Source organism: Phalangium opilio, unplaced genomic scaffold, assembly GCF_054372755.1.
Source record: "Phalangium opilio isolate 3A_F unplaced genomic scaffold, DU_Popi_V2 ptg000013l_1, whole genome shotgun sequence".
Taxonomy (NCBI): Eukaryota; Metazoa; Arthropoda; class Arachnida; order Opiliones; family Phalangiidae; genus Phalangium; species Phalangium opilio.
In genome coordinates, this window is record NW_028324148.1 from 8,690,613 (window position 1) to 8,718,335 (window position 27,723).

The window sequence follows — 27,723 nt, forward strand, 5'->3', positions numbered from 1 at the left end:
ATATAATGCGTTAATTCCAGTATGCCGAATTAAATTTATCAATTATTGTGGGAAATTCTCTAACTTTTTAAGCGAGTTATCGCAAGAGATAACTATCGTCTAAAGGGCTGTTGTCAACCTCGCGCGTTCTATGAGTGCGCGATATCTAAATATTTGATTAGTCTTAGGTGTCATCGAACGAAAAGCGGCAGATGTTTCGCAAATTTCACTCGTGCTAATAAAAAACAAGGTGGGCAAATTAAAATTGTACCATTTTTAATATTCACGAGAGTGATAACTTTACTGGGTTAAACTGGTCGATAAGTTATGGTTTGTTTTATAACTAAAGAAGGTAAAATTTAACTTGACCGCCTTGTGTTTTATTAGCACGAGTGAAATTCGCGAGACATCTGAAGTGCAAGATAATATTTCTAATTATAAATATAAATCATATTACCTCAGTGGCACATTGACGTCGGCCTGACTGTATGACCATTTAAACTGAACCGACGTGGATGTGCTACTGTAATTTGATGGCAATTTTTCTTACTTTAATTTTTTGGCAACAGCTTCAAATAAATCTGCTATTGGACCCGCAAGGCCTTCAAAACCCGAACCAAGTTTCGACTTGGCATCGTAATATACCAATGGTTTGTACTGAAAAAATGTTAAACTTTTTCATTCCTTAAGCTGGCGGAAGATATTTGGCCACTATTTGCCTAGTCCCTAGAAGTTTTTCGTCCGAAGGCGAGCACCCATCTTCAGTTAAAGATACTTACCAATGCATTTTTATTAATAGAAATGTTCATGTTGAATATGTTTTTATTTTAAGTGTTTGCGAATTTTGTTAGAGAAAAAAAGCTCCGTTCTTTCACAGCAACTCAACTTTTTTAAACAGGCTTGCGATTCTGTTTGAAGGTCGTGTGTAGTTTCTCGGTCAAAACTGTAGAAAATTAGCCAAACTTTTTTTTTTCAAAACGATATTAAAAACTATAAACTTATATCTACCCCGTGAAATTAGCACAGAGTTAGAATAATTCATAAGGAACTAAACGCCACTGCAGCGGAATTGTTTATGTCAAGTGCTTTGCCCTACATTCAAAACTTGATTGCTAGAAATTGAGAACTGTCAACTTGATTTGATAAAAACAAAATTATACTGCACGCTATGTAAAAGGAACAATTCCAGCTTCATTAAATGTTCTGTTATAATGCAGAAAGGAAGATACGATAAAAAGTATTTAAAAGAGAATTTAGAGGTCCCCTAAATTTACCTAAAATAATTAAAACTATAACATCAGATTAATAACCCCCTGGATATGAAAGGAAATAGGGAGGCATATTCGAATAGGGCATCGGCATCTCTAGCGCCCCTATAGTCGAAACTTGGAAAAAAGTTACCCCAAACAGACTCAGTAAGCGCGTGACCGCGTTTGCTACTCCATGCTCGGCTACTTTTTATCCGCGGTTCCCGTTTCTTTTTATTTTGTCGCCATCTATGATGGAGTCAAAATATTACGGAGACATAAAACGGAAGATTAGCTCCGCCTTCGTCGTCGCATTTTTTCGTCGTCGTCTCTTTAAACTACTCCCTTATCACAAGCGACTTTGTCGCCATCTATGATAAGTTCGCCGCTTCACTCGCGCTCCGGTTATTATTTTGTCGCCATCTATGATGGAGTCAAAATATTACGGAGACATAAAACGGAAGATTAGCTCCGCCTTCGTCGTCGCATTTTTTCGCCGTCGTCTCTTTAAACTACTCCCTTATCACAAGCGACTTTGTCGCCATCTATGATAAGTTCGCCGCTTCACTCGCGCTCCGGTTATTTCATTCAAATTTCGGTTCCTTGTTCTATGATAAGTTCGCCGCTTCACTCGCGCTCCGGTTATTTCATTCAAATTTCGGTTCCTTGTTCTATGATAAGTTCGCCGCTTCACTCGCGCTCCGGTTATTTCATTCAAATTTCGGTTCCTTGTTCTATGATAAGTTCGCCGCTTCACTCGCGCTCCGGTTATTTCATTCAAATTTCGGTTCCTTGTTCGTTCTGTTTCCGGATTTTTGCACATAACGACTTCTAAAGCCTTCCGTTAACGGTAATCAAACTTAATTTTCAGTGATTTAAACTATTTTTCGTGTTATCGCCGTCTTTTGGTTTTACCTACTGGCAGCGTTTTGCCATAGGTCTTGGAAAAGCTCGTATTGTTTGTTCCTCGGGACTCATGATGGGGCTTTTTACCTCTCCGTGTGACGTAGTCCAGGAGAGGTTCTGTAACGGCCGTGTCTGTGTGTCTGTCTGTGTGTCTGTCTGTGTGTCTGTGTGTCTGTGTGTCTGTGTGTCTGTCTGTTGTTACACCCACGTGACCGCGTTCGCAGTTTGCGTATCGGAGCAAACGTGTTCGCCATTTCCGAACTGCTTTCACAGTCACGGAAATGGCTCCTCTACTTGAGTTCTCATACCACCATCTTCTGGTCTTTGTCCATTCCACTTGGACACCAGTCTGTTCTTACTGGCTTCTAATCACCACCATCTTCTTGGTCTTCGTCCATTCGACTTGGGCACCAGTCTGTACATACTGGCTTCTAATCACCACCATCTTCTGTTCTTTGTCAATCCCACATTGACACCAGTCTGCACTTACACTGGCTACTAACACCACCATCCACTGGTCTTCCGTCTATTCCACATAGACACCAATCTGTATCATTGGCTTCTAACACCACAATCCACTGGTCTTCCGTCTATTCCACATAGACACCAATCTGTATCATTGGCTTCTAACACCACAATCCACTGGTCTTCCGTCTATTCCACATAGACACCAATCTGTATCATTGGCTTCTACTCCATTATCATCGTTTGGTTTTAGGATATACGCGGCGATCAGCTAGGGTTACGAGAAACGTCTAGCCTCCCTAAGGTGGGATCGCCACCAAAGGTTTTCGCAATTGCGCTTTTTCCTTACTATTATAATGGAAACGAATAGTATATATACCCCAAAATCTGAAGGAAGCGGGCAGGAGGGGTACTTTTCACTTTAAACTTCAATATTAGCAAAGTATGAGATAATAATAGGTATAACTTTATTTTAAACGATGTAACTATTATTAATGTTAATTATTGAAGATTAAAATAATTAAAAATAATTATATTTATTTAAATATTAAAGATAAACCTCTCGTGCAAAGAGAGAGAGATTAAATCATTGCCTCCAATATCTACCAAGGCCCGTGAATGCGATATATTTCCTTCATTGCCTCCTATATTTATCAAGGCCCGTGCATTGCGATATATTTTTCAAAACAACAACCAAAATGGGAAGCTCCTCTCAGAAACATAATAATTTCTTTTCTCTGTATATGAATTGAAAATATGGATAATATTGCGCTCCTTCTTTAATGGTATGAATCCTTGCCTGTCTATTAATATTTTACGTAGGAGTAATACGTTCGTTTTGTTTTGATGTGTAAAGTCATCCTACAGAACTATAATATTCCCTTTATCCATAATATAAAGTGAATATGTGGAAATATTTTTCGTAATTATGATGCATTTTGTAGTTTTGTAGCTTTAAAGCTCTGTTTCATTTAGATATTCCAAGGATAGTTTTTAATATTATTATTTGAAATGGCTGTTTATATATTACTTGAGCTATACCACATCTGTATATAGAATAATCCTTGATTTAATGATTTCGTGAAGAAGGCTAAGGTCTGGACTCTGTCGGGTAAATCAAGTATTATCCGCTATAGGCGTAGTGAACCAAAGAGTAAATAATTGAGACCTGAGGTGTAGTAAACTTTGGGTTTTGATGTTCGTGTCTGTAATGAAGGACATTAACGGTTCAGAGTGAGCCGAAAGTTAAATACACGTTTAAATAATCAGGTTTAAATTTTATAATAGAAGAAAGCATCATGGTAGAAATTAGATCACAAAGAAAGGGCTAATCGTAATCGGGTTATAGCTTTGAAGTTTTATTCTTGTTATGGAGCGCATTGACTTCTTGACACGGAGAGGTAATATTTTGGTTTTCCCAACTTGTTCTATAACTGTGTTTGAGACCTTACTAAAAATACCTCCACTCTCATGTTTTCGCTGTTATTCTTTGAATTTCGGTAATTAAACGTGCGGATTCGACATTTTTTGTTGCTCACTGCATTCCGCTAACGGTGTTTAATTTTTTAATTCGGTTTCATCGTTGTTTGGCTCATTTTCGCCGAAAGTGACGCTGTAACGCCGACGGGGATATTGCCTAGTCCTTGTCTCAGACCGTCCTAAAATGTTTAAAATTCATTATGCCGTCTGCTAAACACTATGATCTCATTTAAATTGTGCGGACGCGTGTTTTAAACTAATATGGGTCATTCCAAGGACACGTGTCTTTTGTGTGACCTCTTTATGTTCGGCTCCCTGTCATTGTAGCCGTAACAGGCTGAGAAATAAGGATTTTTTTAAACTGGACATCTGGTCTGTGTCGACAGAGCCGCATGAGAACAGGCTGAGAAATAAGGATTTTTTGGGGTTTGTTGTATCTCGGCTTTTGTTGAGGAGGTATTCTTTATACGATTTCAATATTAATTAGCAACGTTACTGTATATAAGTAAGGCATTAATTATACAGTGCCTAAATATAGTTTTTGTAATAATTATCCTTTGCTATTATATCAATATGGAGTTCATTGTACATTGCTAAAATACATTAGAAAGCGCGACAAAATTGTAAGGGTTTCCTTGGAACCTCTTGTTCTCTTCTCATCCCGGTACCTGGTCCCGAGGTTTTGGTCACTAAATTCGGTAGGTTTTTGGTTTATTTATTTATGTAAAAATTAGATTGAACTATAAATTCGATAAATCAAATGACAGGAAAGCAATAATGGTCTTCGAAGACTCAAAAAAACCGTTTACGTTTGCTAGGCCTTGCCAGAACAACCATGCAATTCAAACTGCGTCGTCTGCATGGGGTGACAAAGTTCTACGTTTTGCCATCTGAGGGCGCCACATGGCGATACTATTTGAAAACGCCCGGTTTTGCTTGCCTTTCATATCCAGGGGTTATTAATCTGAGCTGTAACTAAGGTTACTAAGCTCATAGATTAATAGGAAAGTTTGCTCCATCGACCCTGATTTAAGAGCATGGCTTAACGGAACCAAAGCTGATATTCTTCTAGCCGCACTAACACAGTATGATGAAAAGGAATGCCGACCTCAACGCTTTAGCCCGATTAAGTCCAGTCCTTCAAAAACAGAGATCTTGTAGTCGTCATTACACGTGGTTCGGGTTTTATAAATCAACCTAAAACTATTCCTTTTAATTTGTATATAACTTTCGGCTCACTGTGAGTGTGAACCGTTAAAGTCTCTCCTTAGTGGACACGAAAAGAAACACAAACATTTTAATACATCTCGTACCCTAGTGTTAAGATTCCGGTTAAGTACAAACAAATTAATTATTAATGGAAGGAGTGCCAATTAGCTATACTTTCTTAAATACCTTGCACCATCTTAATTACCGTTTAGGCTATATATGATTAGAAACAAGATTATCTTAAATATTAAATTAAATATAATTAATTTTATATATTTTCTTCGTTAAGAAATCCCCTTATTGCGCGTTACATCGTTTTCAAAAGAACAATTGAACAATTTTGAGAGACGCTATTATTGACGTTTTGAATTGAAATGCAGCGTATGCCTGTTGTTCCGCCATACAAAAATTGGTAATATTCAGGGTGATTCAGAGACGTATGCGTTACTTAAAACAGTAAATTCGTTTCAAAATTTGGTCTCGAAATATCCTGAGCCGTTTTGGTCTAAACTTTTCTGTTCAAAGCAGGGAGGAGAGACTTGAGAGGGAGTGTTAAAGTGAATAGGCGCGTTCTTTCGCTTCGTGGCTAAAATCGTCTCTCTCTGGCGCTGACTCAGGGACTCATGGCGGTGTCCGCGCGCATGCGTCAAATTTAAAAACCGGCTTTGAACTAGAAGGGGAAGGTCGTGTTTGAATTTCTGCCATGGTTAACTATAAGAAGTGTTGTTGTTTAATTGTTCAAGTAACCCTAAGTATTTAACAAGACCCGACATGGTAAATTTCGTTTTCAAACCATTTCCCAAACCAAAAACAAAGCTTGAAATTTATTGAAAGTGAATAGAAGCTAGTGGAAATCGGTCTTCCACTAGCTAATATCCATCTTTTACATTTTTCTATCTGGGTTTTTGGCTTTGGAAACGCGTGGAAGGATATTCCTTTCATACATTTTTAAGCGAATACCTTGAATCATTCCTACAACCGTTACAAAAACAATTTGGCATTTTTATTAAGCCTCGGTTTCCTCCCAACAGACGTTGATTGTTGGTTTAACAGAGTGAGTGGGGCAACAGTCGATAGAAGCGGAAGCTGGCGGCAGAGAGAATTTTTAAATTCTCTCTGCTGGCGGTAGTAAACTACGTCACTCGCGCCTGCGCGTTAGCTAAAATTGTGGAACGGAGATAAAAAATTCCTACCCCCACTTTCTTTCCCATTTGCCACTGTATGACGGTTTTTTTAGCATTAGATCAAAACTCCCTCTAACGTTCCTTACTCCCTGTTCAAAGTTACAAGGCCTTAAAACTCTGGGCCCATTTGTGCCCTAATACGCTCGTCAGACGAGGCGTAAAATCTTGGTTTAATAAGACATCGCTTGTTTAATACTGTTGTTACTTTTGAAAAAAAAAACGGATTGTGAACCGATTTCAGTTTAACGAAGTTCAGGTTTTCTGAAGGAACTCACGATATCTAACAACACCTCTCGCTACCTTTTTCAAACAAGCTTGGTTTTAATGTGTCGTCTGAAGAGGGTATTAAACAAGTTTCAAATGAGATATCATCGGTGATTGCCAAATAAAAAGTTAAGACAATTATGAGATTTTCGCTCCTAACGCCGAAAAAAGGGCTCTTCACAATTACGTTACTCAAAAAACCTTTAATTGTTCTGCGACAAACATTCCTTTAAAGTACGCCATCAAAACAATTTGCATACTAAAACATGATTGTTAACTCCAACATTTTATCACTCCCGGTAAATAAATTTTTCGATCTCCAATTGAATGATCGGCTTGATATTACTAACCTTTTTTATGCAAAAAGTTGTGAAAACGAGTACTTGCTTTTAGATAATTATAGTTGAAAAGTTGTTGTTGTCTGATTTCATATGCTTTTACTGAACTCTATTACATTTGTGATCTAAGGACCTGCTGTAAGTTGTGTGTGGATTTATTACTAGCAAGTAGCATATCAAGTACTTTCCGAATCTAATACAATCCATTAAAAAGCGCACTTACATTTGTTTTTCTACGCTATATAATAAGAAACGTGTAACAGTAAGTATGACATTTCTGTGATGCCGATTTCACAAGAAAGATATGTTCTCTCTTATAGATAGGGGTTTTACGTGTTGCGTGAAAACTGGATGTTAAAGTTCCTGGTACCTCTCAAAACTCTTATTCTTTATAGCAATTAACTCTGCCTTCCCTTAGATCGTTCAACGAATGTTTTCACAATTAACATATTGGGTGGATTTATTCGTAAACACACTTTCATTAACAAATCTGACTGAGCGTCATATTTATAGTTTTTGTGTTACTTACGGTTATACCTAGATACTTAACTTTTGTTTCACCATAGGATAATGGGACAATGAACAACAGACAAAGGATTGCTCAAATGCATTACCGTTACAACCTTTTTATAAGAAAAACACATTATAACAAAATTTTCCATAACAAAACATTTATGAGAAACAAAACATTCTAATTCCATGGCAACGATTTGGTAAAGGTTTAGAGGAACAGAGCTAACTAATTTAAATGAGAGCACTATAACTTAATCTACCAGAGGTTTTCCGTTTAATGCGGGCTCTAAAAGCTCAAAGTTTAGTGCAATTTAAATGGGGGACATCAATGAAGTTCATCATCTTACAGATTATCCCCAAGACGTTTCAGTAATTGTGCAAATCAAAATCCATCATGATGTTGAATGCCCAATATTAAAAATAAAAACCTGAAAACCTTACTGGACAAATATATTGTTTAAATTCCACATTCATGGTCAGTCCATATACCTGGTAGTTTTATTTTCTAAACATTACAAACTTTAATGTTATTCGATTGCGAAACATTGTTCAATAGTTTGAATAGCCTTTGGAGCAATAAAAAATTCACTCAATAGATATGTTCAGTTTTTTAAGCAAATATAACCCAAATTTCCCGCAAATGATGTTCCATTTGCCAACAAATGTTGTGGAATTATATTTGAACATTGCCACAAATGATAGTCTGGATAGCTTTTCTCTATACTTTGTAACTAAAACAACGGGCCCCACGTCTCACCTTGGCATAGTGGAAGAGGACTATTGTGCCATAGACCATGAATCGAGTCCCTGAAAGAAAAAATAAGTAACTTAATCATAGTTTCCTGCTATTGATTATAATTTTTAGTTGATCTTAATTGCAGCTTTTCCTCAATTTTCCAAATATATTAAATTTTCCATTCACTAGTGGTTCCAGTGTGTGGGTCATATGAGCGGTCGTAACACACTCAGCCAATATTTCAATATAGACCCAAACCTTTTCACATTAGTAAACGGTTAACCTTAATAACCTAACACTATAAATTATATTCGTGTACATGAATGAGGATGATTGAGGCTTGACACTTCTTATCGCCAAAGAACGTATGGCTCAGTGTAATTGGTGTACACGGCGATATATTTGAAGTGAATAGACCATTTCGGAAATTACCTACAGACAAACTAAACCACAGGGGCGAAACCGCTATTGGGGTCTTCTTCCTCTAGCAGTCGCGGCTCAAGTCAAGTGGAGGCCCCAAGCGGTAACCATTTTGGGGCCCCCAAACTCAAGATATTAAAATTAAATAGTAGTTGTAAGAAGGAATTTATATAACAAGGCCTAAAAAGCGTCCGGTGCGCGTGATAGTCGACAATCCCCCCTTAATGGATAGGGTGGGGGTGGAAAAGGAGCCGAAACTTATTATTTTATCTCATACGGTTTTTCTTTGGGGTCGCCTGACAGCGCTGCAAGATCGCTCCATATTTACGTGTTACGTCATCGCTCTAGCTCGGAGGACCGAATGTAGTTGCTACGAATGAAAAACAAAAGTTTTTTCAGAGCGCTTTTGTGACGTCTTCAGGCGCTCTAGAGTCGGAGCGGTTGGGATCAATCCGGGAGCAAACCGGGAGGGAGCGACTAGGGCATTGTAAGACGCGCCACCGTCTCGGAGCAGCTCGTTTTTAGCCACATCGTTTGATGAACGATGGGGTATTAGTTTGACTTGGTCTGAAGAAGATGTAGATGTGGAAGGGGGAGGAGAAGAAGAAGAAGTATCGTTCGTCTTTTTAACGGGAGAATGAAAAGGGTGATTGATGATTTTCAAAGGGAGAGGATTATGATTTGTCTATAACAGTGCATTGGGAATGTACTCTGCACATATAAATTAACACACTTAGAGTGAAAATCATTTTAGCGCTGTTAAAGGTGTCGAGGTGCTATGCACTTATGAAAATCTTCGTTCATTGCTGATTTTCATTGATACTTTTAAAAGGGTTAGGGATTTATTGGTGATTTTCATTAATGTTTTACAAGGGATAAGGATTCTTTGGTGATTTAAATTGGATGAGGATTGTGGGTGTCTGGAATACGGTTAATCATCGAGGCGCTACACACCCGTCGATTTAAAACGGAATTGGGATTAAAGTATACTTAGAGGTTACGGGTAATCATCTTAGCACTGTTAAAGACAACGCGTCGAGGATCTATTCACTAACGGTAATTTTCACTCAGGGATTTTTATTAGTGATTTTAAAAGGGAATTTGTTTAAGGGTTACTTATGTGTAATTATTTTAGAAACGTTAAATGTAGCGCGTCGAGGGGCTACTCACTAAAAAGTCATGGCCGATTTTAAAGGGGATTGGGAATAGGGGTTATTTAGTGGTTCCGAACAATCATTTTAGCACTGTTAAAAGCAACGCGTTGAGGGGCTATTCACTAATGAAGATTTTTTTCATTGGTGATTTTATTTGATGCTTTTAAATGTGATAGGGATTTATTGATGATTTTAATTGATGCTTTTAAATGTGATAGGGATTTATTGATGATTTTAATTGATGCTTTTAAATGTGATAGGGATTTATTGATGATTTAAAATGGATGTGACAACTAATACTTATTCCAAAGATAGAATGTTCTCGATAGATGGAGCCTTACAAACGATGGGGCTCTAATCTGGCCGGGGCCATCTTGTTTCCCTATGAAAGACGATTTTGTTTTCGGAGCGCTCGGATCACCGCAGAGAAAAATGCTATGTTTTCCACCATCTATTTCTTTTAACTTTTCGATAAGCCTTGGTTTGGTTTTTGGAACTCACGAAATCATAGGTATAGTACACTTGATTCGATTTAGAAACAATTACAGAACGAACGATTATCACGTAGAGACACATATTCAAAATCCATCAAGTTATGTATATTCAAAACCTTTAACTAACTTCTTCATGGCAATTAAAAGCAACCGTCGGCACCTCGAGCTGCCTCCGATTTCTGTTTTCTTTGCTCGAGGTTTGCTTTTTCTCAGGTCGGAATACGTCATTCGCGTCCGTATGACTTATCCCCATGGGATACGATGGGAAAGCGCAGAGCAATGACGGACATGAAAGGTGGGGCTTACTTGTCCACTGACACCTGTGTAAGAGTAGAAGCGTAGAATCTCGCGACTTAGGTCTTCTTATATAAATCCCTTCTTGGTATAATACTAAAAAAATATTCGTCATTTATTTCCTTTTAAAACTATTAGTCTCTTCCATTTTTTTTTTTGAAAAAAATATTGTTATTGGGAGAAAATTAATTCTGCTCAATTCGGGGCCCCATGGCATCCCTGGGCCCTAAGCGGCCGCTTAGTCCGCTTACCGTTAAACCCGCCACTGTCCTCTAGCCTAGAAGTACCGCTTTAGACAGTGCGAGTTGGCTAGCCACCAGCCTGTGGTGAATTTTGGCACCGTCTGGCGATGTGCCTCCGTATGTGTGTTTTCCGAAATGGTCTATACACGTGCTAAAATGAATATGATTAAGCGTAATACGTAACCGGTGTGCAAGTGAGTAAGGGGTGGTGACGTTTCAAATGTAGAAAAACACTTCTAAAACTTGAAATTTGGGGGCAAAAAGCAGGTTTTCTCCTTGCAACGTCACTCACGGCATCTCGCGGAAAAGCCAAGCGCGAGCGCCCGAGACTCCCGAGTCTATTAATGCCGCGGGAATCTGAATAAAATAGGCTTAACGCGGCGCTGAGACACTAACAGGCGTCACGTGAGCGGCATCTAGAGAGAAAATTTCTCCTTACTACGTCATCAAAACAAAATTTTAACTAGGCCTTTTCCAAACACAATACTTTGATTGCAATTTTACAAATTGCTACGAAACCAAATAAAAAAAGTAAACATATCATAATAAACTAGATTTTTCATGGATTTCGCATTTTAAGTTTGTGGATGACGAAATTTATGGCACTAACACTTTAAGATATATCGTTCGGACAGTAAAGGTGGCGAAGGTCTTTTTGCAGCGAATGGGCTGATTGTTCAAAATTCAGGAGATACAGCCATGTATTTCAACTCCGGAGCTACGCAACATATCAACAATGATGCTTCAAATTCCATTCGATTCCAGAAGTCCAATTCTCCAAAATCAGGTCGAAAATAAAGCGCAGACGCTAGCCGAAGGTGAAGGAGACTTGGTGTTCCAATATCATCTTGGGAGGCAGATGCGTCGAGAAGTCGTTCACAATGTTTGGCACGTTGTGGGATTTACCTGCAATGTATTTTCATTCAAGAGTACCATGAAACGAAATGAAAAACTGGAATTCGTTGGCACGGCAACGTCATGTGGTCATTACGAGAAAGTCAAGGACAAGAAACTCATTCGGCTGCCAGGGAAAGTGGAGGTTTTGATCCAACTGAACATCAAGGTCGAACGACGTAAACAAGTGGCAAACGTCATAACTGGGCAAAAAGACCATAAAAAAGCACATCTCTAGACTTGGGGCACTAAAATAAATGGCACGTTGAAACAGAGTTGAAGAGACTCGGCTACGAAGTCATTCTTTCAAACGAAGACAAGCTCTGTTAAGGATGCATCTACGGGAAAATGTCATGACTCGGTTTTGGCTTGCTTCTCAACAAAGCCACTGTACCAGAACTATTATCTTCTTTTCAAAGACGAATACACTTTGTCTACTTCCTGTCAAAGAAAACGGAAGTCATTGGCTACTTCAAATAACTTGTTGCAATACTGTAGGAAAGCTTACCACTTATCTGTTGGTCCCAGACTCTCGTTGTTGTGGATTGCCGCTTCGAAGGGTCCCCAGAAGGCTTGCCACATGGAGAATTCGCCGTAGAATTTTTGCATTTCCAGTTTTGGGAGACGCATTGTCTGGTTCCTGCCTTCGCTCGATGTTACGCTTGGAGGCCGATACTGCTGCTGATTTTGACCAGTCCCAGGGAAATGATGAGTTGACTTTGCAATAAACCGTTTCGCGCGATTTCGCGAAATCACCAGTTTTTCCATAATTACGATCGCCGAAGCTAGTTCTTGATCAAATTGACTTCAATTGTAAGAAGTCCAGAGTTATAACAAAAAACACAACTAAATTTATTTTCCTTGCCTGCTAGTATAGCGAGGTCTTTCCCGTACAAGTTTTGAAAGTGAAGTGGTAATAAAAGGTTTAAAATTGTAATCTCTCTTTTTTACTCAGCGGAGCCTCCCAGTTGTTTACCCAAAAAGATTCCTCTCGCGTGGGGTTGCGGTAAATTTCCATCTCGAGGTGAGGTCCGATGAACTCTCTTGCACGTGCGCTTATTTTTTAGCTACGGAAAATAACCTATTGAATTCTAGAGTTATTGAAAGGGTTTTTTGGGGGCTCAGCGAGGATAAAGAGGGACTATTCACAAAGTAAAGAAAATGTTCAAAATATAAAGGTTTCCACAAAATGATTAATAATAGATAACAGTTTTTTTCTTGAAGGCAATTATAAATATTCATAAACAATGACACTAATAATTCCTCATCAACACGGCACGGGCGAGAGACAGTTATGGAGTCGGTTCGATTAATGCTACATTCTGAAAAGAATCTACCTCCAAAACTATGGGCTGATAGCATGACCTAACGTGATGACAACAATGCGTCAAGAGCTTCGAATGAAGGCCCGTTTCCAGGTCATGATAAGGGTGATCCGGGCTGTTATAATATTCACCAAACCCCCCCCCCCCTAGATATTGGAAGGAGGGTAGAGGCGCTTTTTCGAGTTATTCTGCTAGGGAATCCACGATCTCTAAAGTCTATGCTTAATTTCTAATTACTTTAATTTTTCCTATTGCTGATCCATGATATCTGAAATTTAAACTTAATTTACGATTAATTAGATAAAAATCCATTTTAACACGTATGTTTTCGTAATCTATTTACGTTATTCTACCGAAATTAATGAACCTTATTCTCACATATAGTGTTACTTACACACAGAAAACAGGGCGCTGAAGACCAGGAACAAACTATTTTACCTCCAACTTTTCGGTGCAAAAATATGTCGAAACGTTTTTATAAATTAGGATTGGAAACACGAGAAAAATAAATTAGGAAGATAGGCGGTGCAAAATAAAGGTTACTAATGGAAAAAGTTTTGTAAAACACAAAAGTGGAAAACTAACGCTCGTGAATGATTAAGTTTCTTACTTTATAAAAGTACGAAAAGCTAACGATGTTTCTTTACAATATTCGAATAAAAGTTTTAACGCCACCAATATCAACTCGGGGAGCAATCAAATAAAGAAACCTAACCTTTATTAAAGAAGGAAGGAGTAGAAATGGAGAAAAAATATGGAGTGTACCAGTCTTCTACACCGCGAGAAGTAAAGGCGCTCAATTTGAATAAAGAAAGAAAGAAGTCAAAGGGGATTAAATTGATTCTTTCTTGTCACTTGGGTTACTGTTTGTATATTGTGCTATTTTTTTGAGCTATCCCTCGAACACAAAATGTACTTTTTTTAAAAAAACATCTTGTACTGATTGTGCATCTGCAGCCAACGGACACTTATGATTCTCAAGAGGGGGCAGTTCGTAGTACTCGTTTGCGGGAACTAGAAGGTCGCTTGTCACGTAAAAAGCAATTACGATGTTTTCCCTCATAACCCTTTCTCCAGTCTTGGGCCTTAAGCTGTACGGTTGCTATTTTAACTAGGGAGTACAATTCGCCTCCTTTTCTACTCCTCCCTGATTAAAGTTGGAATTAGTTTTCCAATACATATTCACAGTTCCAAATGACGCCTACTCACGAATTTCTCTTTCGTCAAATCATGTATTTACAATCGTCTAGTGCTACTAATTAACATTTTATGATGTTAAGATACCATAAAGATCGCCTGGAGTTAGCCCGAAAATTCTGGACAGGCTTTTAACGAAAATAAAGGTAGTCGGTAAAATTCATTTGAGAAATTTAGCTTCGTTCAAGATCAGAGCCATAATTCGTCTCAACTCTGGAACCGCTAATTTGACTTTGCGTTTAATCATTTTCTGGTCTGTATTATAATAATCCTGGAATTTTTCTTTTTGGCTATTTTAAATAAAAAAGCTTTTCATCACTACCAGTGAAATTATTTTTAAGATTATCATACTATTAGCGACTCGCACTTATAATCTTAACTTCTGTAGAATAGCGATGAATTGGAAGAGCTTATAGTGTGGTGAAAATAGAGGTCGGAATTATCAAACAGTTTTCCTTGAATACATGTTGTTAATTACGATTAAATGGAAGATATTGCTCTAATAGAGTGTTCATGAAAATTGTCCTTTCGTCAAACCTATAATATTTGCAACTAAATTTGGAAACGTTTTGTCGATAATCGGTTCGCCATACCATACGCTATACTCTCTTCCATTTGTCCACATTTGAGATTTCTTGTTAAGTTACATAAGGCATCAACACGAATCAAGCGTATTAAACAGGCTATAGCTTTAGGTAACCTTTAATCTATTTTCATTAGGGATGAACCAGTACCGATTCCATATTGGTATCGGCATTGATATTCTGGGTTTCCCGATAGTATCGGATCGGTTGGTTTAACATGATACTAAACCGATACTCGTTTAAAATGCGTTAGTTGCCGCTACACGACATTTTTAGTTCTTTAAGTAATGTATTGATGGTGATAATATCTCATTTCTATGAATGTCAATCGTTATGATTTCTCATTAATGTAAAAAGGACCTGAATTTATTTTATCTAATAACTAATTAGCAAAAAAAGCTATAAAACTGTTTACAAAAATTATAAGAAATATTTTATACCACCATATTTTGAAAAACTAAAAGTTAGTGTCGCAAATATATGCTTTTTTATATATAAAGTTTTGAATTAATTTAATTATTTGTTTCCAATACTTAAAAGATAAATCACTAACAATTACTAGAAGAATAAGGATAAAGGAGCCTCTCAGCATATACTAGTTTTAAAAGACGAGTCATGATATTATTTTGGAAGTACACCTCTAAAAATTGTACTTAGTAGTATCAACGCCTACGAGATTTATACATGTATAAAGCCTATGCACGCGGCTCATTCTGAATATTTTTCTGGAGTTTATACTTCGCCTGGTCCTATCGCTAGAGGCGCTTTTAATGTCAGGTAGTGACGTGTTTTACGTCAGAGCTTGTTTGAATTTGAGATTCCCGCGCAAACTGATTTTCCCGCGACCTGGGTAGGAGGGAGCAGAGTCCTGCACGGGCCGAGCCAGGCTTTCCACTTTTGAAAATTGTATCGGGCAGGGCCGGGTCGGGCTTTTAAAATTTTGGAAATTAACGGACCGGGCCGGGCTTTTGTGACAACGTGATGACAACAATGCGTCAAGAGCTTCGAATGAAGGCCCGTTTCCAGGTCATGATAAGGGTGATCCGGGCTGTTATAATATTCACCAAACCCCCCCCCCCCCCCTAGATATTGGAAGGAGGGTAGAGGCGCTTTTTCGAGTTATTCTGCTAGGGAATCCACGATCTCTAAAGTCTAAGCTTAATTTCTAATTAATTTAATTTTTCCTATTGCTGATCCATGATATCTGAAATTTAAACTTAATTTACGATTAATTAGATAAAAATCCATTTTAAATCGTATGTTTTCGTAATCTATTTACGTTATTCTACCGAAATTAATGAACCTTATTCTCACATATAGTGTTACTTACACACAGAAAACAGGGCGCTGAAGACCAGGAAGAAACTATTTTACCTCCAACTTTTCGGTGCAAAAATATGTCGAAACGATTTTATAAATTAGGATTGGAAACACGAGAAAAATAAATTATGAAGATAGGCGGTGCAAAATAAAGGTTACTAATGGAAAAAGTTTTGTAAAACACAAAAGTGGAAAACTAACGCTCGTGAATGATTAAGTTTCTTACTTTATAAAAGTACGAAAAGCTAACGATGTTTCTTTACAATATTCGAATAAAAGTTTTAACGCCACTTATATCAACTCGGGGAGCAATCAAATAAAGAAACCTAACCTTTATTAAAGAAGGAAGGAGTAGAAATGGAGAAAAAATATGGAGTGTACCAGTCTTCTACACCGCGAGAAGTAAAGGCGCTCAATTAGAATAAAGAAAGAAAGAAGTCAAAGGGGATTAAATTGATTCTTTCTTGTCACTTGGGTTACTGTTTGTATATTGTGCTATTATTTTGAGCTCTCCCTCGAACACAAAATGTACTTTTTTTAAAAAAACATCTCGTACTGATTGTGCATCTGCAGCCAACGGACACTTATGATTCTCAAGAGGGGGCAGTTTGTAGTACTCGTTTGCGGGAACTAGAAGGTCGCTTTTCACGTAAAAAGCAATTACGATGTTTTCCCTCATAACCCTTTCTCCAGTCTTGGGCCTTAAGCTGTACGGTTGTTATTTTAACTAGGGAGTACAATTCGCCTCCTTTTCTACTCCTCCCTGATTAAAGTTGCAATTAGTTTTCCAATACATATTCACAGTTCCAAATGACGCCTACTCACGAATTTCGCTTTCGTCAAATCATGTATTTACAATCGTCCAGTGCTACTAATTAACATTTTATGATGTTAAGATACCATAAAGATCGCCTGGAGTTAGCCCGAAAATTCTGGACAGGCTTTCAACGAAAATAAAGGTAGGGTTGGTACTGGTAATTGGGAACACTTTTTACAAATCTTTGAATAACTTCGGTTGCGCTAACGTTAGACACCTGAAACTTTCAGGACATGAAATTTGATTCTTTAGACACAATTCGCTATGATTTCAGCTTTTTAACTCTTTTAAATTTTGCACAATATCCTATTTCCAAAACCCCTTAGAGGAACCCAAATGTGAACAGTCGCTGGTAAATGTAAACACCCTGACCCTAAATAGTGAACGCGGGACCCAAATGGGAACACTAATGCTAATCGAATGGGAGGAATTAAAAAGGCCCTAGTTAAAAAGCTACCATTACGTAGGGCCTAAATTCATGCACCCGGATTAAAGTTTACGCAGATTTGATAAGTGATAATAAGATAATATAGTTAAAAACAATACCTGAGTCAAAATGCTCCATAATTTGTTGAGAAGTCACATTTTATTCAGCCCCTAGCATAACAGCTGACTCGCGATCCCGCTTTCGCGCCCAATCAGTAGTGGTAGCTACGGCCCTCTTACGGCTAAATTGATAACTTTACTAAAGGCGCGAAATTTGAGTATTTTTTTGGGTCAATGATGTATTTTAAAGTTAATATTATCCGAAAGTAGCTTGTTTACACCACTTTTACGTTTAATCTTTTAGTAAAATAGCTGAAAAAGGATTCGAATTAACCTTGAAACGTCGTGTTCACATTTGCAATTTTTACTTGGTTTTTTCCAACTCTATTTTTGAATCGAATTCCGAACCGAAACCAGAGATTTTAATATCAATTTTATAGCGAAAAACGTGATCTATCCAATGGTTAAAGGTTTGTTATCGTGGGAGTATTGTAACTCTCGCTAAAGCTTATTCCCCGCTGGTATTGTATTAAGAAACACCTAAAATTGGCATCAACTTAAGTTGATTAGTCCGAGTTGGTGCGTATATTGGTCCGTATCTTTCATCCACGTATTCTTACAATATTCTAACCATTTTTATCGTAATCCTCGATATTCAATCTACAAATTGAGCCCTTTTAAAAGGAGTTTGAGCCGCTCAAAAATTAGTTACAAAATTTTAAAGAAAAAGTGTTCCCATTTAGAATCGTTCCCAATTACCAGTACCAACCCTAGTCGGTAAAATTCATTTGAGAAATTTAGCTTCGTTCAAGATCAGAGCCATAATTCGTCTCAACTCTAGAACCGCTAATTTGACTTTGCGTTTAATCATTTTCTGGTCTGTATTATAATAATCCTGGAATTTTTCTTTTTGGCTATTTTAAATAAAAAAGCTTTTCATCACTACCAGTGAAATTATTTTTAAGATTATCATACTATTAGCGACTCGCACTTATAATCTTAACTTCTGTAGAATAGCGATGAATTGGAAGAGCTTATAGTGTGGTGAAAATAGAGGTCGGAATTATCAAACAGTTTTCCTTGAATACATGTTGTTAATTACGATTAAATGGAAGATATTGCTCTAATAGAGTGTTCATGAAAATTGTCCTTTCGTCAAACCTATAATATTTGCAACTAAATTTGGAAACGTTTTGTCGATAATCGGTTCGCCATACCATACGCTATACTCTCTTCCATTTGTCCACATTTGAGATTTCTTGTTAAGTTACATAAGGCATCAACACGAATCAAGCGTATTAAACAGGCTATAGCTTTAGGTAACCTTTAATCTATTTTCATTAGGGATGAACCAGTACCGATTCCATATTGGTATCGGCATTGATATTCTGGGTTTCCCGATAGTATCGGATCGGTTGGTTTAACATGATACTAAACCGATACTCGTTTAAAATGCGTTAGTTGCCGCTACACGACATTTTTAGTTCTTTAAGTAATGTATTGATGGTGATAATATCTCATTTCTATGAATGTCAATCGTTATGATTTCTCATTAATGTAAAAAGGACCTGAATTTATTTTATCTAATAACTAATTAGCAAAAAAAGCTATAAAACTGTTTACAAAAATTATAAGAAATATTTTATATCACCATATTTTGAAAAACTAAAAGTTAGTGTCGCAAATATATGCTTTTTTATATATAAAGTTTTGAATTAATTAAATTATTTGTTTCCAATACTTAAAAGATAAATCACTAACAATTACTAGAAGAATAAGGATAAAGGAGCCTCTCAGCATATACTAGTTTTAAAAGACGAGTCATGATATTATTTTGGAAGTACACCTCTAAAAATTGTACTTAGTAGTATCAACGCCTACGAGATTTATACATGTATAAAGCCTATGCACGCGGCTCATTCTGAATATTTTTCTGGAGTTTATACTTCGCCTGGTCCTATCGCTAGAGGCGCTTTTAATGTCAGGTAGTGACGTGTTTTACGTCAGAGCTTGTTTGAATTTGAGATTCCCGCGCAAACTGATTTTCCCGCGACCTGGGTAGGAGGGAGCAGAGTCCTGCACGGGCCGAGCCAGGCTTTCCACTTTTGAAAATTGTATCGGGCAGGGCCGGGTCGGGTTTTTAAAATTTTGGAAATTAACGGACCGGGCCGGGCTTTTGTTAATTTTTCAAAATTCGGGCCGGGCCGAACTTGATTCTCATTACAGTAAAATCAGTTGATTGAATTAAATAGTGATCAAGGATTAAGTGAATAAAAATAATAAAAAATAGAATATCTGAACTTCAGTCAATTGATAAACGTCACTCATATCGATTGTATTTTCGGACTTGGTTTAAACCAAGCCTTTTGTAAAATAACCATATATGATTTGGCCAAGTAAGGTATAAATAGAGAAAAAAGCGAAGATAAATATTTCATTCAAATAATTGATGTTTTATAATCATGTCTTTAAACTTAAACTGGCACTTCGGTTTTTCTATTTTGTTCTCGTATCTTTAACTTTTTCTAGTCTTTGTCCATTAAGCCATTTTAAATTATTTTAATTTTGGAATCTCTCATATTTTTTAAAATGTCAAATTCTTTACAGAAACATGGAATTCAAGTTTTTGATGTATGAAGTAAGTAATTTTTAAAATCAAGTTCGTAAGTAGTAGTTATGATAGAATGACGACAAAGAACAATATGACTTCTCACTTTTAGATAATAGGTAAACAATAAATTTTCATGTCTTAAAGTTATTGGCCTCGAAAAAGGAACGCATGGAAAAGAATGGTTATTCTGAAGTTTTTAATCTTATGTTATCGTTAAGAGCTATTTTTTGAAAAATCAGATGTTGGCGATATAGTCCATGAGATAGGTGCGAAAAATCGGGGTGATCGGTACCAATCTACTAGGAGGCTAACTTGGCCACAAGCTGGCGCACCCGAAAACTACAGTATTTAGTTTAGAAACATCCAAGAACTCAGTGCAAGTCAAACATGTATAAATATTGTCTCTATGAGCCTTAAGGAATTTTTCCAAAATATTGGTCCTTTATAGCATAGTGCAATAGTATTAATTAGGTCGCCTAACACTTCTAGCAGTGTTTTATAAAGGTAAAATACCCCCTGATTACCAATTTCTTTGTTAATTTTATTTAAAGGAAGAGAGTATTTTCTTTCATGAATATCATCTTTAAGAAAATGCTTATTTTTTTTCAATAATTTTGTACTGTCTGGATTGCTTTCATATTAAAACATTAATGAAAATGAAAAACCTTATTTATGAAACCCGCAGTATTATAATTTTCCATGTTAAAATTCTATCGGTGTTTTAAAGCTGTTATTTTACACCGAATTTACACTTTAATTTAGCCACAAAAATTCAAGGTAATAACACTCTCTTTTAGGTGTTTTTACGGTGTAAAAAATAGTCTATATCTATATAAATCAAAGTCCTGACTGACTGACTGACTGACTGATAATCAACGCCCGGCCCAAACCGCTTGCCCTAGAAGGCTGAAAATTTGCAGGAACGTTACTCATAAATAGAAGGCGCGTACTAAGAAAGATTTTTCCAATCCGCCGCCATCTTAAAAAATGGCGACCAGAAATGTAAAAAATCTTCTCTATGCAACAGAGTCCGCGCGTTTCAAACGATTTTGAAAATATTTAGTACACTGGTTTCCTTTGACCTATAGGCGGGTTGAATGGTCTTTCGGGTTCGATTTGTTGCCATATTTTAAAATGGCGGCCAAAACTCAAAACCCTTCTTTATAGAATAATGTCCACGTGAAAAATAATAAAAAATGTCCCGACGGGCTGACGGGCAACGCCGAGTGCCCTCGCTCCTATAGGGTGCTACAAAAATATCAGTCATCAGTAAAATCTACCCATTCTTTATACACGCGAGCGACGCCGCGGGTAACAGCTAGTGTATTATAAATTTACACCCTTTTTACACATTTGTAACACTTCGAATTTCTTAGAGTATAGCAGACAAGATATTGAGTTCTCGATTTTTGGGTCCAGCATCAACACTTTTGATCAGTAACCAAAAGCAATTTAGCATAGACTGTATTAGAGCTCGGCATTTTCGATCAATTATCCACAAATTGGTGGATAACCGATTATATATAAACAAATTTGTGGATTATAATACGATTTAACATGTAAGCTCTAAGGATAATTTTCGGGTATGGATAAAGATAAAATCAAGTGGATAATTGATTGATAATGCCGAGCTCTAGACTGTATGCGGGGTCCTTTCTGTGAACCGTGAACTAGGTCCAGAAATTTCGAACACCTTGCTATGATTTGCAAACTGCAAACAAGGTTACGGTGAGACACATACACAGAGACAGACACGTCCGGTGTAATACTTCTCCGTGACGTTATCGTCAATTGGAGAGGTATAAATGTACAGTCGGGTCTATAATTTAACAGGGTCATTGGTTTATTTATATCTTTTTTCTAACGACGAGTTAGGCCCACACCTTTTTGAAGCTATGTTCAAGTTAAAGAGGAATTTGTCGTCGGAAATAATTCTACTTACAAACTACACATCCTGAATTGTCCTATTACCGTTTAGGATATTAAATTGAGTTGAAAACTAAGGTGTAAATTTTTATAGGTCGATGAGAGTTACGCACCGAATATTATTAACGGAAATATTTCCCGGTATTATTATGAAGTTTTTGTGCAATCCTCGTACGTTTTAGGCAACATTCAAAACATGACGTAAGTTCTATTTCTACATTAATTACAATAAAATTGTTATATTTTTCTTGGCACTCCGAGTACTTTTTCAAAGTAAACTAAATATCTAGACAACTTTAATTTCATTGGGTATTCCATTTTTCGTAACGAGTTTTCCTTTTTGGAAAAATTACAAAGAATCTGGGCTCTTAAAGTATGATAAACAAAACAACTGTATTTGTAGACCTAGTCTTTAAACACTAAAAGATTAGTGGGGAAAGCGGATTCGCCATAGTAATAAACATTCAAATTTTCAGCAGTTTTAAAGGCAATAAAAAATACCAATTATTATTTAAAAACATTGTTTTTTCGGTTTTTCACCAAATTCTATTGGCCGATTTATTTTCGATTGTAGCTCTTAAAGAAATTGGGCTCTTTAAGGATATTTAAAGCAGGGCCCTCAGCCGAATTTCAAAGATATTTTTGGGAGTTATAGGCATTTTTTGATGGAAATATAGGATTTTATAGGACGGTTTTCCTGAATTATAAGATTATAAAGGACACTAAAATATTAATTTTTATTTTTTAGAGAACCAGTACCGCAAAAAGGGGCCGAATGATTAAGCAAAATGTTCAAAAACGTGCCCTCCATAGAAATAGCATTACACCCAACTTTCGAGGCCCATAACTCTGGTACTACTAGAGATAAGGGGATGCCCCTTGATTATGTTATTGCCCTATTAGCACCCCATCCACCCATAATAAAAACCTAGGGCTGCGACAAAAAGGAGCCTAGTAATTGAGCAAAACGTAAACAAACATACCCCCCTCCAAAGGAATAGCATTACACTAAACTTTGGAGGCTCATAACTCTCGTTCTACTAGAGATACTGGGATGCCCTTTGATTATGTTATAGCCGTATTTTCCCCCCATCCAACCATACTAAAAACGTAGGGCTACGACAAACAGGGGCCGAGTAATTAAGAAAAAAGTTCAAACACATACCCTCATAAGAATAGCATTACCCCCATTTTTGGAGGCTCATAACTCTGGTTTTAGTAGAGATAATGGGATGCCCTATGATTATGATATTGCCCTATTTTCCCCCATCCAACCATACTAAAAACCTAGGGCTACGACAAACAGTGGTCGAGTAATTAAGTACAACGTTAACAAACATGCCCCCTTAATAGGAAAAGCATTATACTATAACTCTGGCTCTACTAGAGATACGGGGATGCCCTTTGATTATGTTATAGTCCTACTTGCTCCCATATACCGAGCTATTTTTAACAAGTTAGCTACAATACTAAGGAAACCATCCCCATTGTTTTGATATTTTTTAGACCCGAGTCCTGGAATAACGGATGGGTTGCTTAAAATTCGTGCAAATTTGAAAATGATAGGAATCAATAAGATTTTTGGCGATTTTAGCCAAAATTATACTATTTTATAGGACAATTTTATAAAATATAGGATTTTATCGGAATTATAGGACCTCTGGGGCCCTGTTAAAGAGAAAGCATGGTAAAAGTTTTTCTAACATTAGGCTTCAATAGCTCTAAATTTTTGAGTATCTGTAAAAATTTGCTTAGTAAGTGTGAAAATCAAAAAACGTACAGAAAACAGATTAGGTATTTGACTAGGTTATGATATCTGTATCTCGTGATCTTATGTGCAGCAGGCTTAACACGTTTAATTTTTTTGAAATAAAAATAGCAGAGAATTTTTTCATGTTTTTTTTATGATTTTGATGTTCTTTTATTAGTCCTAATCGACTAAAAATGGTTTTCTTGTGATTTCATTATAACTTGAAGGCATAATGCAGATCAGTCATATTTTAATAAGTGAACATAAATGTAAACTAAACCAACCTTGCACATTACGGATACTCTATTAAAACAATGTAAAACCTGTATTTTTATCAAATTGAATTTCAAGTCGTGATAATTTATTTTGGCTTCTTAGCCATTCATCAATAAATCATACAATTCAATTAACCATTTAATTAACAAACTCTGTAAATTTAACATAACTTCAACTATTTGCCACTTATGGTCTCAATCAGATTTATTTCTCCAACTTATATTCGTATTACGCAATATAAATAATCTGCAGACTGTATATTAATATGCATAGACAATGTTGATTGATTGAAGTACAGGTATTTTAATTTTCAGTTTAAATAACGTGATTGTAAACATGAAATTCTTTTTAGTGCAACGTGTAAAATTGGTCGAGTATACCACATTATTAAAACGAACAGTGATCTGCAGTCTTTCATTAAAGGAAGAATAATATGACAAGAAAAAAAGGCTAAAAAGAACATTGTTAAGATTCTCTGTTATAACATTTCAAACTTTAAAATTTAATGTTAAGCTCAGCGCTCAAAAGACCTTTTTGATCTTGAAAATATCATCACCCAACCTGTTTATTTTCAGGTTAAAGCCTAATTTTACACATTTACATATATTGAAAGTATTAATGCCTAAAGTTGCTCTAATTTTAGCCCTACTTTAAAGATCCATTGAACTATGATTGGATGCTTAAGTCAAGTAGAAATAACGTTGAAAAATGTTTTGGGCAACTAGATTTTTAGTGAAAAAAGGAAGTAATGTAATTATCGTGTCGTTTAGACTGAAATTTAAATAGTTTGCAACCATTCTGTTTGGCTCTTTTTCTCTCATTTTTTCAGTATATTTTATCAATTTGTGAAGAATTGGTGTAAAATATAGATTTTAATAGGATTATGTTCGAATTCGGTGATGATTTCATCTCTGAGTATGTTTTTTTTTCGCTATTATTTGCAGCTTAAAACTGTTGAGTTATAAAGATGTGGTATCGATTTTACAAACAATTTTTGGACAAACTCCAAAAAATGTCGCATACGTACTTGCCATAGCTGTGAAACTTGGGGTAAGTTCTAATATTTTCTGTAAGCTATTATTCGAATTGCAGTGCTTCATACGTTGCTGTAGTTTACTTTAGCTGTAAGCTATGATACGAAAATAGATGAAAACTAGTTATTTGATTTTCCTATATTTGTAGTCTTTCAGCTATAGGGCTCAAAACCCCTTGAATGATAGTGATAGTCTTGATTTCAGAAATCTTTTAAGTTTCAATTAAACTGCGTCAACGAATGAGTCAAGGGAAGCAAAATCGGGTGGGTGGAGGTTGCATATTGGGATATTTCTCCTAAAACAGAGTTAGTGCTTTATCGGGAAATTGACAGAGGTCATAAATTTAACTTGGCGTGAACAAATGACGTATTTCAAATCGAGATATCAGCACAATGCATATAACTCACAAATATAATAAACTTTTATATTATAGATAACTGACGCTGCTGTGATAAATTATTACGTCGATCCGATGGACCTTGCACTATATCATGTATCATCCCCCATTACTGTTTTTGATTTTTGCATAATGACGACCGTGAATGTCGTCAACAACCTCGATGTTGCTCGTTTAACGATACAAGGCTTCGATACAACTGTTTGGCTCTTTGTGATTGCGTCTGTAGTCGCAGTGGCGTTCGCCTCTTTTCTTGAAGGGAGCGTCAAAACGAAAGTTCGTTCACGATTGAGATTTTTCTACGAAACACTTTGGGAGTTCACGTCTTCTTTCTTCGAAAACTGTTAAGTATTTAGAACCAGTTTTCGGCTAAGCCTAATTACCCACATACCCGAAAAAATATCGGGTGCTCCGTGCTCCTCCCGATATCTGAAAAGCAAATTTTTTATTACCATAAACCCAATTCGATATCAAAAATTCACCACCTGCACACCCCCACTTTTTGCATCTCTTCAATCCCTTCTTAATAAGCCTCCGTATTTGAGGTACGAGCCGAAGGTCAATCATATGAATCTCGGTGAAAAGAAAAATTTTGTCAGTACAGCTAGGAGCTAGCTAGGTGTTTCTGAGAAGTACTACTTAAAAGTAACGAACTAAACATCTTCTTCCTCTACACACCTGGCCAAGCTAATATCTCATTGTTTTCGATACGGCTAAAAAGACGTTTTACCAGGAACACATATATTTTTCTACTTGGAATCTTTCACAGGCCATTTTCTGGGTCTTTCTGCTTGACTTAAATGGGAGGTGGTGTAGAAATCGTCACCTCTGACGTCATGCACCATGTATTGAAACTTAGAAACCACGTGATATTAGCATAGCGATTCCCGCGACCTATGAGCGCCAAACCCTAATGTAAACCAGAAGTTAATGACTTCTTATCCTGGGAAGTATTGGACACTAAGGCTTTATATAGTATTCATCCCTGCTAGTCAAAATTGCCTATCAATATCGTAAAAGAGGGTCGAAAGTTTCCTCCCCACTTTGAAAACTATCTAATCTACTGAAAAAATCCCACGCCGATAGGCTGTGGCACTCAAACTGTGGGGCGTGTTCAAAACTTCTTCAGCGCCAATCGTTGAAAAGCCGTCTGTCTAGAACTCCATGAAAATCCATTACAATCCGTGGGCCTAGGACCCCACACTAGTTTGACCGGAATTTCTAGCAAACTCTATTAACAGCTGTTCTTGTCACCGTTTCTGATTCGTTATCTCAAACCACAGGACACACCTTAAAGTTTCGTTACTTGCCCGCTACGGGCGCGCAAATCAGCCTGTTAGCTCAAAATGAGGGAAACGCCGTACGTGGCGCGGTGATCGGACCTAATAAGAAGTTGGCTAACAGAGATGGTTCCGGACATGGTTAGAGTCCAATACTTCCCAGGATAAGAAGTCATAAACTTCTGTGTAAACACATTTTCTTTGCGATAGGATGTAGATATTTTTTAAATTTTAATTTTTGGAGTTAAATTTGAGGTTCGCATTAAGTAAATGTTTAACTTTTTTGTTTGAGCTACTTTTTTACTATTATTTTTTCTTTTTAATGGCTTCATATATATTGACAAGAGAAGTATTTTGTATAAGCTTATGAGTTATAGAGTCGTTGCGAGAGGCTTTATTTTGTTGTTTGATTAGGTGAATTTTTTCCTGTGGTTTTCTTTATTTCTTTTTGTTCCTATACATGTGAACAGCCAATGAAACGCAAGGAGGGAGGCGCGGGCTGTTAAACAAAGTTTAAAGCTCATACCTTTACATTCAATCAGTAATTAGTATGGGGTCTATGGCCTCTTAAGGATTCCAAGTAGAAAAATCTATTTATTTTTATAGTCTGCTTTGTAAAAAAGTTGGAGATGTTTTTCACATAGATTAAACTGGTGACATAATAGCGCGATTTTGATATTTCATGTTTGAAAAACCTGAGATTCGCGTGGTAAGAATTAGTTCCGATTTAAATTGCGCTGGTTAAGACCTATATTAGTGGTGATATATATCAGCTTGAATCAACTTACTCTAAGGGAGAAATCCTAACTGTATAATTCTTTACAGTTTCTATGAACTTCGGAAAACTGTCCGTCGTTTTACAATGTAGTTGGTTATTTTTTTCGTTCGTTTTCTTAAAATGT

General features: G+C 36.6%; 1 long non-coding RNA gene across 1 annotated transcript; it reads right to left on the reverse strand.

Annotated features, from left to right (window-relative positions):
• Positions 1-8,053: 8,053 nt before the first annotated feature.
• Positions 8,054-14,285, reverse strand: LOC149708823 (uncharacterized). The gene is made up of 3 exons (XR_016380008.1): positions 12,327-14,285; positions 11,535-12,259; positions 8,054-8,391 (listed from the first exon to the last, which is right to left on the reverse strand). It is a non-coding gene; the product is annotated as an uncharacterized LOC149708823 (long non-coding RNA).
• Between the last annotated feature and the right edge of the window lie 13,438 nt (positions 14,286-27,723).